Genomic DNA, 14,782 nt, shown 5'->3' on the forward strand with positions numbered 1-14,782 from the left:
TGGCCTCCCTGGGATCGTGTGGTCTTTCACAAACGCTGTCTCTCCATCTCCTGCTCAGAATGTTTGCTGGACTCTTGGCTCAGAGTGACCTGCACTCCTGTTGGGGCTGGAACCAGAGTTTGGCAACTGAATTGCTCTAGAGAGACCTGGGAAGATGGGGGGTGGGGGAATTCAGCTGGGCCTCAGATATTCAGAGTATGGATCCCACCCTTAGCAGTTCTGTGATCGTGATTCTCTCCCAAGATCTTGATATAAGTTTCACCTGTAGAGCAAAAGCCTCGGTTAGCAAGGCATCCAGGACAGTTACCTTAAAGCAGGTCTGTGCTTGAAAGCCTTTCTCTTCTTGAAACAATCCAGGATACCAAAGATGAAACTGGCATTTAGCTGGGAGAGAAAAGGTAGAAGAAAAAGGTAGAACTTCCCGAAGGCATTTCTGCAAGAGAAACACTGGAGTTCAAAAGGTGCTAGAAAGGTGTTGGGCTTGATCATCCGTGGCAGTGATGTTCCCAAGGGCACTTTCTGGTCCCACCAGATCATCACAAATTGACAGGCTCCCAGCAGGCTGATTCTGTCAGATCTGAGGAGACGCAGGCAGGGAGAGGCAAATGAACAGTTGAAAAGATATGAATTACAGATATGAATCTCTTCTACCCAGAACCACTGACGATGTCCTTAGAATCAGTTGTAACACATGTTGATAAAACAGTTAAAATCTCATGTTGACCTTTAGATTCCCTCAGCATTAAATGTTGGGAAGTGGCTGAATCTAAACAAGAGCTCAGCACTCAGAAGATAAAACCCTTCAGTAGAAGCTTTTTCCAGGACACTTCTTGACTTAATAAAGGAGGAAGCACCACATGCAACATTTAATTGGAGTAGCTAAGTATCTGAGGAGAGAAAATATGCCAGAAAAACCAACCAAATGGCCAATAAAACACAAACATGGCTTCTGGCCGCTTAATCTGAGAGAAAGCAGCCAAACTCTCTTCTCAATGAAGACGTGTTCCGGTCTTAACATCTTAACATCTTAATACCTTTAACATCTTACAACATCTTATAACATCTGACTTTCCATTGTGAACAATGGCTTACACAGATATTTGCTCTTTATGGTCCGATTACAATATTCTAGATCGGACTTGTACGCCTTTAGGGGGGTTTCTCCCTCCTGGTCACAACCAGCCTTTCGGTTTACTATCTCCCTTGATGACGGGCCCAATTGTTGGGATCCCGAGAGGGCTTATCTAGGGGCCTCTGGGGGAGACGCACTAAGAGGCCCCTGATATGTTTTTAGCCGGTCATTTTAAAAGGTTAGGGAGGGGGAGGAATAGTGGGGAGGGGAGGGAACTATTAACCGGCACTCAGTCTGGGCCCGTTATGGGCTCTGGTGGGATGGGGTTGGGGGTGGAGGCTGCTGGCTCTGCGTGTGCTGGGGTGGGGTGTCAAATCCCCACGACGATAGGGAATGGTAGCAGGTGGTTGCACGGAGGGCCACATCAATATTTGGGATTGCGCCCTCGCTATCTCCGAGTGGTGGCGCGCTCTGACCCTCCGGTTAGCACCCTTTTGCCTGGGGATGAGGGTGATCAGGTCCCTGAGCTTAGGCTGGTGTATTTTAATGCCAGATCTGTTGTTAATAAGGCTCCCCTCGTTCGTGATTTGATCAAGGAGGAATGCACGGATCTGGCATGCATTACCGAAACCTGGTTGGGCTCGGAGGGAGGGGTCCCTCTGACTGAGCTATGCCCCCCAGGTTTCTGTGTGCTACACCAGCCACGGGCTCAGGGTAGGGGCGGCGGGGTGGCGGTGGTGATTCGGGAGACTTTATGCCTGCAGGAGACCACCATTGTCCAGATAGGCGGGAGTGAGTCCCTCCTCCTGAGATTTGGCCCTCGGGTCCAGATGGGCTTGTTGCTCACATACCTGGCACCCAGCTGTGTGGCAACAGCCCTGCCCGGGCTGCTCGACACCCTCTCAGGGTTGGCGGTGGAGTTCCCCAGGCTTATACTGTAGTGCTGGGTGACTTCAACCTGCCTTCCCTGGGAGGGTCGTCAGAGCTAGCTCGGGAGTTCATGGCTTCCATGACGGCCATGGACCTGACCCAGGTAATCCAGAGCCCGACTCATGTGGGGGGTCACACTCTCAACCTGGTGTTTTTATCTGGGCAGTGGTTGGATGATCTGGGAGGGGGCTTGCCAGCCATTTTCCCCCTGTCATGGTCCGATCATTATCTCCTGCGGCTGGTCTTCCATTATGCCACCCCCCGCCGCTGGGCTGTGAAACCGACCAGATGGTTCCGCCCCAGGCGCCTAATGGACCCAGAACGGTTCCAGATGGCGCTTGGGTCTATACCCATCGCCCTCATTCACAGCCCGGCTGATGCCTTGGTGGATGCCTGGGAAAGGGCGGCCACCGAGGCACTCGACCGTGTTGTACCCTTGTGGCCCCTGACCCGACGCAGATCCCGTTGGGCTCCATGGTTTTCTCTGGAGCTCCGGGAGATGAAGCATCGGAGACGGTGTCTGCAGAGCGGTTGGAGGTCCAGCCGATCCGATTGCAGTTAAGAACCTTCATAAGGTCTTATCTTGTGGCGATGAGGACGGCGAAGGCTAATTATTTCGCTGCTCTCATCGCGGCTGCAGATAATCGCCCGGACGCCCTGTTTAGGGTGACTCGCTCCCTTCTTAACCAGGAGGTGAGGGAGGATCCCTTGCAGGGTTGGGCCGAGGAGTTTAGTCATCATCTGACGGACAAAATCGCTCAGATCCGGACCGGTTTGGACTCGGACTGGGCAGAGTCTGACGTGGAGGAATCAGACAGTCTTGAGCATGTTATCTGGACTGAGTTCGATCCTGTTTCCCCTGATGATGTGGACAGGATTATGGGGAGGCTGAGCTCCACGACCTGTTTATTGGACCCGTGCCCCTCCTGGCTGGTTTTTGCGGCCCGGGAGGAGACACGAGGCTGGTTCCAGGCAGTAATAACTGCTTCCTTGAAGGAGGGTATCTTTCCCACCGCCTTGAAGGAGGCAGTGGTGAGGCCTCTCCTCAAGAAGCCTGCCCTGGACCCGGCTGTTTTAAACAACTATCGGCCGGTCTCCAACCTTCGCTTTCTGGCGAAGGTTTTTGAGAGTGTGGTGGCGCATCAGCATCCCCTGTTCCTGGAGGAAACTGTTTATCTGGACCCGTACCAATCGGGTTTCAGGCCCGGGCACAGCATGGAGACGGCATTGGTCGCGCTGGTGAATGATCTCTGGCGGGCTCGGGACATGGGTTGTTCCTCTGCCCTAGTCCTATTAGATCTCTCAGCAGCTTTTGATACCATTGACCATGGTGTCCTACTGCGGCGTCTCAGGGGGTTTGGAGTGTGAGGCACCGTTTTATGGTGGTTCTCCTCCTATCTCCTGGGCTCCTCGCAATCGGTGTTGATGGGAGGGCAGAGATCTGCCCTGAGGCCTCTAGTTTGTGGAGTCCCTCAGGGGTCGGTTCTCTCTCCCCTCCTGTTCAACATCTATATGAAGCCGCTGGGCGAGATCATTCGTGGTTTTGGGGTGGGGTATCATCAGTACGCTGATGATACCCAACTTTTTTTCTCCACCCCGAACCAAGCCAGTGATGCCCTCGCCGTGATGTCCCGTTGCCTGGAGGTGGTCCGGGTCTGGATGGGGAGAAACAGGCTTTGTCTCAATCCTGCCAAGACTGAGTGGCTGTGCATACCGGCATCTCGGGTTAACCAGACTATTCCATCTTTAACGATGGGGGGTGAGGTGTTACCCCCCGTTGATAGGGCTCGCAACTTGGGTGTCCTCCTGGATTCACGGCTCAGTTTTGAAGATCACATAGGAGCCGTGACCAGGGGGGCCTTTGCCCAGGTTTGCCTGGTGCGCCAGTTGCAACCCTATCTGGCCCGAGATGCCCTACGCACAGTCACTCATGCACTCGTGACCTCCTGTTTAGACTACTGCAACGCTCTCTACATGGGGCTGCCCTTGAGGACCACTCGGAGGCTTCAGCTGGTGCAAAATGCAGCCGCGCGAGTTGTGATGGGGGTTTCCCGTTACTCCCATGTAACACCTCTGCTCCGCGAGCTGCATTGGCTTCCAGTTGCCCTCTGGGTGAGATTCAAGGTGCTGGTGATGACCTATAAAGCCCTAAATGGCTTGGGTCCGGGATATCTGAGGGAGCACCTGCTGCCGGCATCAAGTTCCCTTCGTCCTGTGCGCTCCCACAGGGAGGGCCTTCTCAGGGTGCCGCCGGTAAAAGAATGCCGGCGGATAACACCCAGGGGGAGGGCTTTCTCTGTGGGTGCACCTGCCCTTTGGAACCAGCTGCTTGTAGAGCTTAGGACTGCCCCTGACCTTTGCTCATTCCGCCGGGACCTGAAGACCTGGCTCTTCGAGCTTTCTGGCCTAGACTGAGAGTATTAACTGGGGTTTTAATTGTATTTTTAATTGTAATTGGGTTATATTTCAAGGTTAGTATAATTATTTTAATTGTTTTTAATTTTTGTAACTTGTTGTATTGTTTTAAAAAACCTTGTGAACCGCCCTGAGTCCTACGGGAGAAGGGCGGTATATAAGTTTAATAAAATTAAGTAAATAAAATAAATCTATCTATCTATCTATCTATCTATCTATCTATCTATCTATCTATCTATCTATCTATCTACCTACCTATCTATCATCTACTATCTATATCATCTATATATCATCTATCTATATCTATCTATTCATCTATCTATCTATTATATTCTATCATCTACTATCTTATCTATCATCTATATATCTATCTATTCATCTATCTATGTATCTATATCTATCTATCATCTACCATCTGTCTGTCTTCTATCCATCCATCCATCCATCCATCCATCCATCCATCCATCCATCTATCTATCTATCTATCTATCTATCTATCTATCTATCTATCTATCTATCTATCTATCTATAGCTGTGGTGATGCTTAGGACTGCCCCCGACCTTCGATCATTTTGCCGAGACCTGAAGACCTGGCTCTTCAAGCTTTCTGGCCCAGGCTGAGTTTTAATTGGGGTTTTAACTGGGGTTTTATATTTTTTAGGGATTTAATTTAATCTTTTTTAATTGTTCTTAATTTTTGTATCGATGTTTTATATACCCTGTAAACCGCCCTGAGTCCTACAGGAAAGGGCGGTATATAAATTCAATAAAATTCAAAATTCAAAAATTCAATAAACAATCATTATATATTCAAATTTAATCTATTATTGTTTGTAGCAGCACTTGTGAAGCTGCTTCAGCTTTCTGCAGTGGGGAGCTCAGTGGCGTCTGACGAGTTCTTACAAAATTCATTTTATAAGCCTTGATCCAGAAATGTGTTGATGATCTGATTGCACAAATGCCCTTTGGATACTATTTCTCCTGGATTAATTGGAATAATTTTTCTTATAGTAAAGAATGGCCATTTTACCCTTTGCATATATCTGCGTGTAAAATTCCAGGGAGATATTAGAGCCTCAGGTGGGTTGAGGCATTGCTTCAAATCACTTTCAAGTCTGTCTTGAAACTGTTGAGCTGGAGATCATTGTCAGGATCTGGATGGGAAGGACCAGATTTGGGCTCGACCCTAGCTAAGCTTAATGCTGGTGGATTCAGGGATCCTGTTTCCAGAGTCTTCCCAACTGGGTTTCTCTATGGGGGGGTCACCCTTCCTTAGGTGGGACAACTGCCTAACTCAGGGAAACTCCTGGAGTCTTAGCTCTCCCTCTGCTGTGGTCAGGAGGGCTTAGCCCAGATCCATCTCATGTGACATTCAGACTCCTCCCTACCTAGAGACATTGTCTTCTGTCGGGACCAGCCTTTGAAGATCATGCAGGAGCTTCCCCTGGTCCATTGGGGGTCAGCACAAGAAATTGTGGGCACAGCTTGGTGCACCTAAGCAACACCTGCCCTGCTTGCCAAATGGAGTCTGGGTGGGATTCCAGGTGCTGGTCACTTTGCTGAGGCTCTTGGCTCTTGTCTTGTAAATGGGGCCAGGCACACCCATTCTCTGGAGCTGAAAAGATGAAAAGGGTCCATTGCTCTTTTTCAGGACACTCCGAGAACCTCTACAGGCTGCCTCTCTGGGCCCTGCTGTGCCTTAGCAAAGTGGGAAGTCTTCTCCTTCTTGGCTCTTTGGCGCTCATTCTGAGATTCAGAACAGGTACCATCTTAAGGAGGTCCTCTGGGAAACCCAGTCCTTCCCTTCTCTTTTCTTGGTTCCTTTGCCCCAGAGGAGATCATGGATTAGCCAAAGGAACAAGATGGAGTTGCCTTTGCAACAAGAAGATTGGGGAATAGAGCTGCTGAATGGGATCCCTTCCCCCTTCCCTTCTCGGAGCCAAAGGGCTACAACAATCCAGTGCGGGTATCCAGACTTACCAATCTCCCTTTGCTGCCACCAAGTGGTCATCTGGCAGCCTAGAACTAGCCGCCAGGGATGAGTGAGGTCCTCAGGGTTTAGCACCCATGTCGCATTCCTGTCTCGTGGGCTCACCTGCAAGGCTGGTCCTCAGAGCTTCAGCTCCCCTAGTCCCCCTGTAGCTGAATGCCAGGTCTGTCTGCAATGAGGCACAGATGCCAGTCTTAGCTTATGCCACACCTCCCTCCCCTGATGTCAGAATCCAGTTATATTTCATTTCTATCTCTCTTCTCTGATTTAAAACCAATCCTTACTATCTCCTGGATTCTGTGCTAAAAGAAAAGGGGAGGGGGTATGCACGGGGTTTTTACTACTTTCACTTCCTGTATTCTTTTGTTGATTCACTTCAGGTCTGCTAACCATAACAATGTGGCCATCTGCCTTTCATCCTATGCCCCTCTGAAACTCTGCTCTTTACCGACAGCGAGGAAAAAGGGGATTGAATGATCGTGCCGATGGAGCTGGACTGATGTTATTTTTCCTGAAGTTAAAACCTAGAACAGGGGTGTCAAACTCAATTTCATTGAGGGCCGCATCAGCATTGCGGTTGCCCTCAGGGGGCCAGGTGGGTATGGCCAGTGTGGGCGCGGCCTACTGGGTGGGCGCAGCTGGGGTGCGTATGGCCTACTGGGTGGGCGTGGCCAGCTCTACATCCTTCGCATCAAGGGTGTCTATGGGGGCCTGGGCAGGAGTGGGACAGATCTGAGGGTCTCTGGCAGAAGGAGGGTCTCTGGGCCAGGGCCAAGGCAGTGAGGGCCTTTCCCTCACTGTTTCCAGGATGGCTTCGCGGGCCGCATGAAACCACTTCACGGGCCGGATCCGGCCCCCGGGCCTTGTGTTTGACATGTCTGACCTAGAAATCTGCCTGTTTGAATCTCCCGGAAAAACTGCGGGTGGGGTGGGGGCTGCTTTGGAACACTTTAAAACACTGAATGATGGGGGGATCCCTCAGATCCTGTCTAGTATGCCTACAGTCAATTTCTCTTAATAAAGATTCTTGTTGGAAGAAACCGTTTCCTTAAGATGTAGATTGAGGTCGGTCCTTACACCTGGATAAGGTTTTACATGACTTCTATCCCCCTTGGAGAAATCCCTTCTGCCAAGCTAGCACTCTCTCTCCCTCCCTCCCTCTCTCTCTCTCTCTCTCTCTCTCTCTCTCTCTCTCTCTCTCTCTCTCTCTCTCTCTCTCTCTCTCTCTCTCTCTCTCTCTCTCTCTCTCTCTCTCTCTCTCTCCTTTGATGCTTTGAACAGCTGCTCTTGCTCCTCACCTAATCATCTGCACTAAATGCGGAGGTCCACGGGTTCAGTTCCTGATAGAAGGTTGGGAGCCCAAAGAACAGGATCTGGCCATGTATATCTCTGGTGATAATAAGTAAGAGCGTCCACAGGGAAAAGTATTTTTTCCCATGGCTAACCCATGGTTAAAGAAAGAGGAATTTTCCCATCAGAAATTAAGAGATAAATATCAAGGCTCTTTTTTAAGAAAAAAGAAAGCAAAAAAAAAAAACTAGGGGAGCAAAATTTATTCCATAATCCTGGGTAAGATGTGGATCTTACCACAACTCCACAGGGTTAAAAAATAATTTTAAATGTAATGGTAAACAGTGAAAGAGCAGAAACAAAAAACTCGTAAAAGTCCAGCAAGGGCTTATAAAATAGAAGTCAACTTTACAATCAAGAGGTTGTAAAGCTTCCAAAAGTGTAAATAAAACCCAGGCGCACTTAAGAAAAACGAGCAGCTGAGGGGAGATGGTGTCAATAGATGAGATCTTCTGATTGCTCCTTACCGAGATCTGCAGACATCCAGACCTTCTGTTCTCCATTGATCGTCTGAAGGTTGCAAAATCAGCTCTTTGTCGACAGGAGAGAAGGAAACTCCGGTCCATTCAGCACAGCACGACTGGCGAGGAGCCGAGAGCATCTCTTCAATGAACAATGCATTTACCTGCATCCAGCCCCCTAGCAACCCCCCCCCCGATCACTCCAGACAACCAGTAGGACAGGGATCAAGAGGTGGCACATCTAAGGGAGCTTTAGACTCCTGAGTATCTCCACAATACAAAGCCTCCATCATCTCAGCCAGATATGCCCAACTCAAGAGGTCACAAGAGTGCTTGGCACAAAGTCACTCTGTAAGATCAGCATAGGTTTCCATTTTGAGCTTACCTGCTTCACGGTAGCAGAAAGACACTGGATGGATGGATGGATGGATGGATGGATGGATGGATGGATGGATAGATGGATGGATGGATGGATCCTCCAGCCAAGCTTCCCCTTCTCCTTTTGAACCTCAAACCTACTCCACGTGGTGGCCCCTTGGACCTCTGCCTTCTGATCCTTCCTGTCTCATAAAGCTCAGCTGTCTTCTTTGTTTTCTTCTCAGCAGCTGGGGGGATGATGATCCAGTTCCTGCCAGCCTCCCAGAGGAGACCACCACCAACTCCTAGGGCCAGAGCCCACTTCGGATCCACCTGATGGACCTCTCAGATGACTCTCCCTCCTGCCCCTTCACTACAGATGCCCATGGTCTTCCTGTCAGCTTTCTAGAGGAGCCTTTGGGACAAGGGGGCTTCCATGGGCCACCCAATGAACTCTATTACCAATGTGGCCAGTAGGGGGAGGGGGTCCAAGGATGGCTGTTCTGTGTCTCTTCTCTGTGGCCATCCGTGCCTTCCTCTCCTGCATCCCAACTGTTAAGTCATGGGCTCTGGTGAGCAGGAATGAAGACACAAGGCTGAGCACAGAGAAACTCATTCTTTTATTCTTGCTGGAACTGTACTTGAGCTTGGGCCACACCCAGCCACAATATATAGCCTAGCCCTAAGGTGGCAGCCAATAGGATTGAACCCGCACTTGCCTCCTGAGGCTGACCAATTGCAGGACCAGAGACGGCCTGTCTGGGTTGCTGGAGAGCCGTTAGCTCTCCAGCAATGCACGTGGTGTGGTACCACAAGCCCAATACATAACACCAACTGCCCCACAAGCTGCTTTTGCTGCTGCCTTGTCTGGACCCCAAAGAAACCCACATTTGTTTAGTTGATATTCAGGAGCTCAAAGCAGCCCCCAGTTCACCACATCCCTATGAGGTAGGCAGAAGAAGCTTTTACAGCTGAGGTTGGGTAAATTCTAAGTCGAACTGGAGACTTGTGGGGGGGTGCTTCCCTATTCTCTCTCCTCAGAGCTTGCCAGGGGGGTCTGCTGCCCTGGTTTCCCCCTCCTCCACTTCTTGCAGACTCATCCTCTCCTCTGGTTTCAAATCCAACTTTGATTACAGCCATAGGGCAGCCCACTCCTGTTTCCATAGGAGAGCCCAGCACTTATGGGACACCCCCTTCCTTCCCCAGCCAAGCAGAGGGCTCAGTGTCCCAAGGGGGAGCAGTTGATTGATCCCACTTTCCCAAGAGTAAATCCACAGGTGTTCCCATGGAGAGAGGGGCAGCTCCCCCTTGCTGGACCAGTATATATTCAGCTGCTCCATTTTATATCCAGTTTAGGAATTAAGAACTGTGTTAGAGTATTTAGCATTTACAGGGTTAATACAGCATCCTTAGCAGCATTGTATGTAAGTACATGTAGCATTTACAGGGTTAAATGTTATTTCCTCAAGAAATGGCTTATGGGAATTGTAGTATAGCTGTTTTGTGAATACCATGCTTAGCTAGTTAAGTGGGTGGAATTTCATAGTTTATGGCAGGACCTCCTGTCTTTGTCTTGGTATTCTCTCTCTACACGAACCCTAGCATGTGGCTGGGTGATAACAAGCTCCGTTTCAACATGTAACTTGCACAGGATGGAAAAGTTCCTCATTCGTTTACCTAATGAGATGGGTCCAGATTACCACCTTGCACTCCGGAAGAACCTTTGCTGTAACCATGAGTTATTGACATAAGGATGCCGGTGAATAAAGTAATTTGCTTTATCCCATTCATTTCAGTTTATTCTGGCTGTCTCAAGTGGAACCAGCAATCACATCTTCTGCATGAGGCATCACAGTAAAAGAACGATGAACTTTTCACCACGTCCATGCTAAGACAGGCTTTGATCTCCCTGATCATCTCTGAACTGGAGGGTCACATGTTCTGATTATTGCTTTTTAAGGGATGTGAATCCCACACTTCCATGTCAGGTGGACTAATATTTTCATCAAGTTGTACAATTCTGCAAAAGTTTAAATTAGATATCTAAGTATCTAGGGTATGGCAGAGCCAGGACTGAGTCCCAAAGTCCAACTTCCTCCCATTTAATTCTGAGAAGATTAAACGAGGGTGGCTGAACGTGTGTGGAAACAGTCTTGGGAGGAGAGAGAGATGTAATTTGGGACTTTCCAGATTCTGCTAATGTAGCCTTACAATAAAGACAGAGCTCGTCATCCTGGTTCTGCTTCTTGTTGAACTGTGAGATGAGCAGCACATAAATTTAATAAAAAATTGTCTGGACTACTTCACGGGGCTAACAGGGAATGAAAAATGGAGATGACTTAGTGGCTATATATATATATATATTCCTTGATAAGATTATATACCGGTATATATATTTATATATATATATAAATCAACATGAGATAATCTGGGTGACTGTTTTCCTTAACTGTGTGTCACTGGGATTCTAATCATGGGCTATATAAAAGTGTAAATCAGGGGAAATTAGTCAATGATACTTTCTTCCCTCACTCCACCTTCTCCATATCTTTCAAAAATCCGGGGAACTACCAGAGGATTAGAAAAGAGCTGATGTGGTTCCCATCTTAAAAAAAGGGGAAAAAACAGAGTGAGCCAGGAAACTACAGACCAATCAGACTAACATCGATACTGGGAAGATCCTGGAAAAGATAATCCAAAACCAGATCTGTGAACAATTAGAATAGAATAGAGCTGGAAGGGACCTTGGAGGTCTTCTAATGCAGCCCCCTGCTTAAGCAGGAGAACCTACACCATCTCAGACAAGTGACTGTCTCTAGCCTCTTCTTAAAAACCTCCGGGGATGGAGCGCCCATGATTTCTGGAGGCAAGCAGTTCCCCTGGTTGATTGTTCTAACTGTCAGGAAGTTTCTCCTTAATTCCAGGTTGCTTCTCTCCTTGATTAGTTCCCATCCGTTGTTTCTCGTCCTGCCTTCTGGTGCTTCTGCTGAACCATGTGACCCCCTCTTTCTTGTGGCAGAAGCAAAAAAAGGACAGAAGAAGACACAACCGGTGTAGGTGTCACAGGGTTCCTCCCACAGCCCCGAAGACCAGGCTTCAGGGGAATGTCGCTCTAGGGATCAACTAGCCCAGACTGGTCTAATGATATAAGAAAGACTTTTGGGGATGGGGCAAAGGGAGGCTGGCCAGGGAATGGCCAGATAAGAGACAGCCAAGCCCGCAACTTCATAACGGTTGGAAGGGACCCTCCTTAGTTTCTCAGGCTGCAAAAGAGACCGGGGGTGTGTGTACAAATGAAGGCAAATATACGTGTTCCAGGATTATGTTGCAAGATCGAATCTGGGCCGGTAATCAGGGCCAGAGATTTACTCTTCCGAGGTTTCGGACTCCGCCCACTTTCAGGGAATTTCTCTCTACTGGAATATGGTGCTTTGGGCTAGTCCAGGGGTAGGCAACCTTGGCTCTTTTATGCCTCGGCAGAACTGATCAGAGGGGAACAAATAGAGCCTACCTAAGACACCAGAAGATAAGTTTGGCCTTGGGGCAGCTGCATCTCACAGTTGGCTCAACAATGACCTGTGACTGACAACCCTGCCTTGGTCCTCCTGAAGAATAGTCTGGGCCAATAGAGAGGCAGCAGTGGACTCTAAAGACTCTTGAGGTCCATCTTTGCCTCCAGTACTGTCAATAAAGTAAGATGTGCTTCACTCTGCCTGTCTTCTGGTATTTGGTTCAAATTTACCTGGGAAAATTCTCCTGCAGGTGCAGCTACTTCTCCCTGATAGGTACATGGCCCATGCTGCATTTTGCTACGTTGTTCCTTCGATTGTTCGATTGTATATGTTTTTAAGAAAATAATTTAAATGATTTTAACGTGAAGAAGAAGAAAAGGAGGAGGAGGAGGAGGAGGAGGAGGAGGAGGAGGAGGAGGTGGTCACCATGATGTAAAAAAGATGCTGAGACTCTAGAAAGTGTGCAGAGAAGAGCAACAAAGATTAGAGAACTGGAGGCTAAAACATATAAGGAACGATTGCTGGAATTGGGTAGGTCTAGTTTAATGAGGGACATGGTGGCTCAGTGGGTTAGGACGCTGAGCTTGTCGATCAGAAGATCGGCAGTTTGGCGGGTCGAATCCTGAGTGCCGCGTAACAGAGTGAGCGCCTGTTACTCGTCCCAGCTTCTGCCAACCTAGCAGTTCGAAAGCACGTAAAAATGCAAGTAGAAAAATAGGGACCACTACGGTGGGAAGGTAACAGCGTTCCGTGCGCCTTTGGCGTCTAGTCATGCCGGCCACGTGACCACGGAGACATCCTCGGACAAGCGCTGGCTCTTCGGCTTTGAAACGGAGATGAGCACCGGCCCCTAGAGTTGGAAGGTGTGGGGGAACCTTTACCTCTACCTTTACCTTTACAACATGTGTACATTGAGATTAGCTGAGCCTCCCCCCGTGCTCCCTCCCCCCCAACACACAATTTATTTATTTATTTATTTATTCACATTTATATACCGCCCTATTCCCTGAGGACTCAGGGCGGTTTACAGGAAATTAAAAAATCCACCATACAAAAGTTAAAAAACCAAATTAAAAAATATTAAATTGACCCTGTATACTTAAAACCCCAATTAAAATTTCTCCTCAGCCTGGGCCCGAGAGCTCAAAGAGCCAGGTCTTCAGGCCCCGGCGGAATGATCGGAGGTCGGGGGCAGTCCTCAGCTCCACCGGCAGCTGGTTCCAGAGGGCAGGCGCTCCCACTGAGAAGGCCCTATCCCTGGGTGTCACCCGCCGGCAATCTCTCACCGGCGGCACCCTGAGCAGACCCTCCCTGTGGGAGCGCACTGGGCGAAGGGCGTTTGATGCCAGCAGCAGGTGTTCCCTCAAATAGCCCGGACCCAGGCCATGTAGGGCTTTATAGGTAATAACCAGCACAATGACAACAAATTCTCCATTCTACCACACCATGTGAACCAACTACACCACACACTGGCCTCCCAAGTCAATTCTGCAATTCTTCTCACAGAGATTATATCCCATTCAAAAGCCCACGGATAAAAGCTGTTTTTCAGCCTGTTGGTATGGCTGGCTATACTCCTATATCTCTTACCGGATGGTAGGAGAGTAAAGAGGTACCGACCAGGGTGTGAGTCATCCCTGAGAATTTTCCTCACTCTTCCAAGGCAACGAGCCCTGGCGAGGTCATCCAGTGGTGTCAGGGGACAGCCCACCATGTCTTGTGCTGTGCTCACCACCCTCTGTAATACTTTCCTGTCCGTGGCTGTCAGACCAGCATACCAAATCACAATACCATACGAGAGGACGCTCTCTATAGTAGACCGCTAAAAGAGGGTCATTAGCCGTTGTTCTGCCCTGTTCTTCCGCAAGACCCTGAGGAAGTGGAGTCTCTGTTGGGCCTTTCTGGCCACCTGGGTTGTGTTAACTTTCCAGGTCAGATCTTCACAGAGGTAGACTCCCAGAAATTTAAAGGAGGAAACTCTCTCTACACAGTCCTCCCCAATGTAAAGTGGGGCAGGTTCCTCCTTTTTTCTCCGGAAGTCTAACACCATCTCTTTCGTCTTGCCGATGTTTAGGTGCAAGTTGTTGTTACTACACCATATGGATAGTTTTTGTACCTCCACGGTATATTACCAGAAAAGTCTGATAAACAAAATACATACTTGGTTCTGCATATTGTAACTGCAGCAAGAATAAGTTATGCACAATGCTGGAAAAATGAACAAATAGAGCTAGTAAAGAAGATATTGGAATGCACAGAGATGGACAGATTAACTATGAGTCTAAAAGACAAAGAAGAAACAGAATACAGGGAGTGCAGAATTATTAGGCAAGTTGTATTTTTGAGGATTAATTTTATTATTGAACAACAACCATGTTCTCAATGAACCCAAAAAACTCATTAATATCAAAGCTGAATATTTTTGGAAGTAGTTTTTAGTTTGTTTTTAGTTATAGCTATTTTAGGGGGATATCTGTGTGTGCAGGTGACTATTACTGTGCATAATTATTAGGCAACTTAACAAAAAACAAATATATACCCATTTCAATTATTTATTTTTACCAGTGAAACCAATATAACATCTCAACATTCACAAATATACATTTCTGACATTCAAAAACATAACAAAAACAAATCAGTGACCAATATAGCCACCTTTCTTTGCAAGGACACTCAAAAGCCTGCCATCCATGGA

At 48.2% G+C, this 14,782-nt stretch overlaps 1 long non-coding RNA gene across 1 annotated transcript; it reads right to left on the reverse strand.

Annotated features, from left to right (window-relative positions):
- Positions 1–339: 339 nt before the first annotated feature.
- On the reverse strand, positions 340–6,782 carry LOC308675586. Its single transcript, XR_014028163.1, has 3 exons — positions 6,398–6,782; positions 5,806–6,032; positions 340–384 (listed from the first exon to the last, which is right to left on the reverse strand). It is a non-coding gene; the product is annotated as an uncharacterized lncRNA (long non-coding RNA).
- Between the last annotated feature and the right edge of the window lie 8,000 nt (positions 6,783–14,782).

The sequence above is a fragment of the Vipera berus genome (genome assembly GCF_964194415.1).
Source record: "Vipera berus genome assembly, chromosome: 16".
NCBI classification, from domain to species: Eukaryota; Metazoa; Chordata; class Lepidosauria; order Squamata; family Viperidae; genus Vipera; species Vipera berus.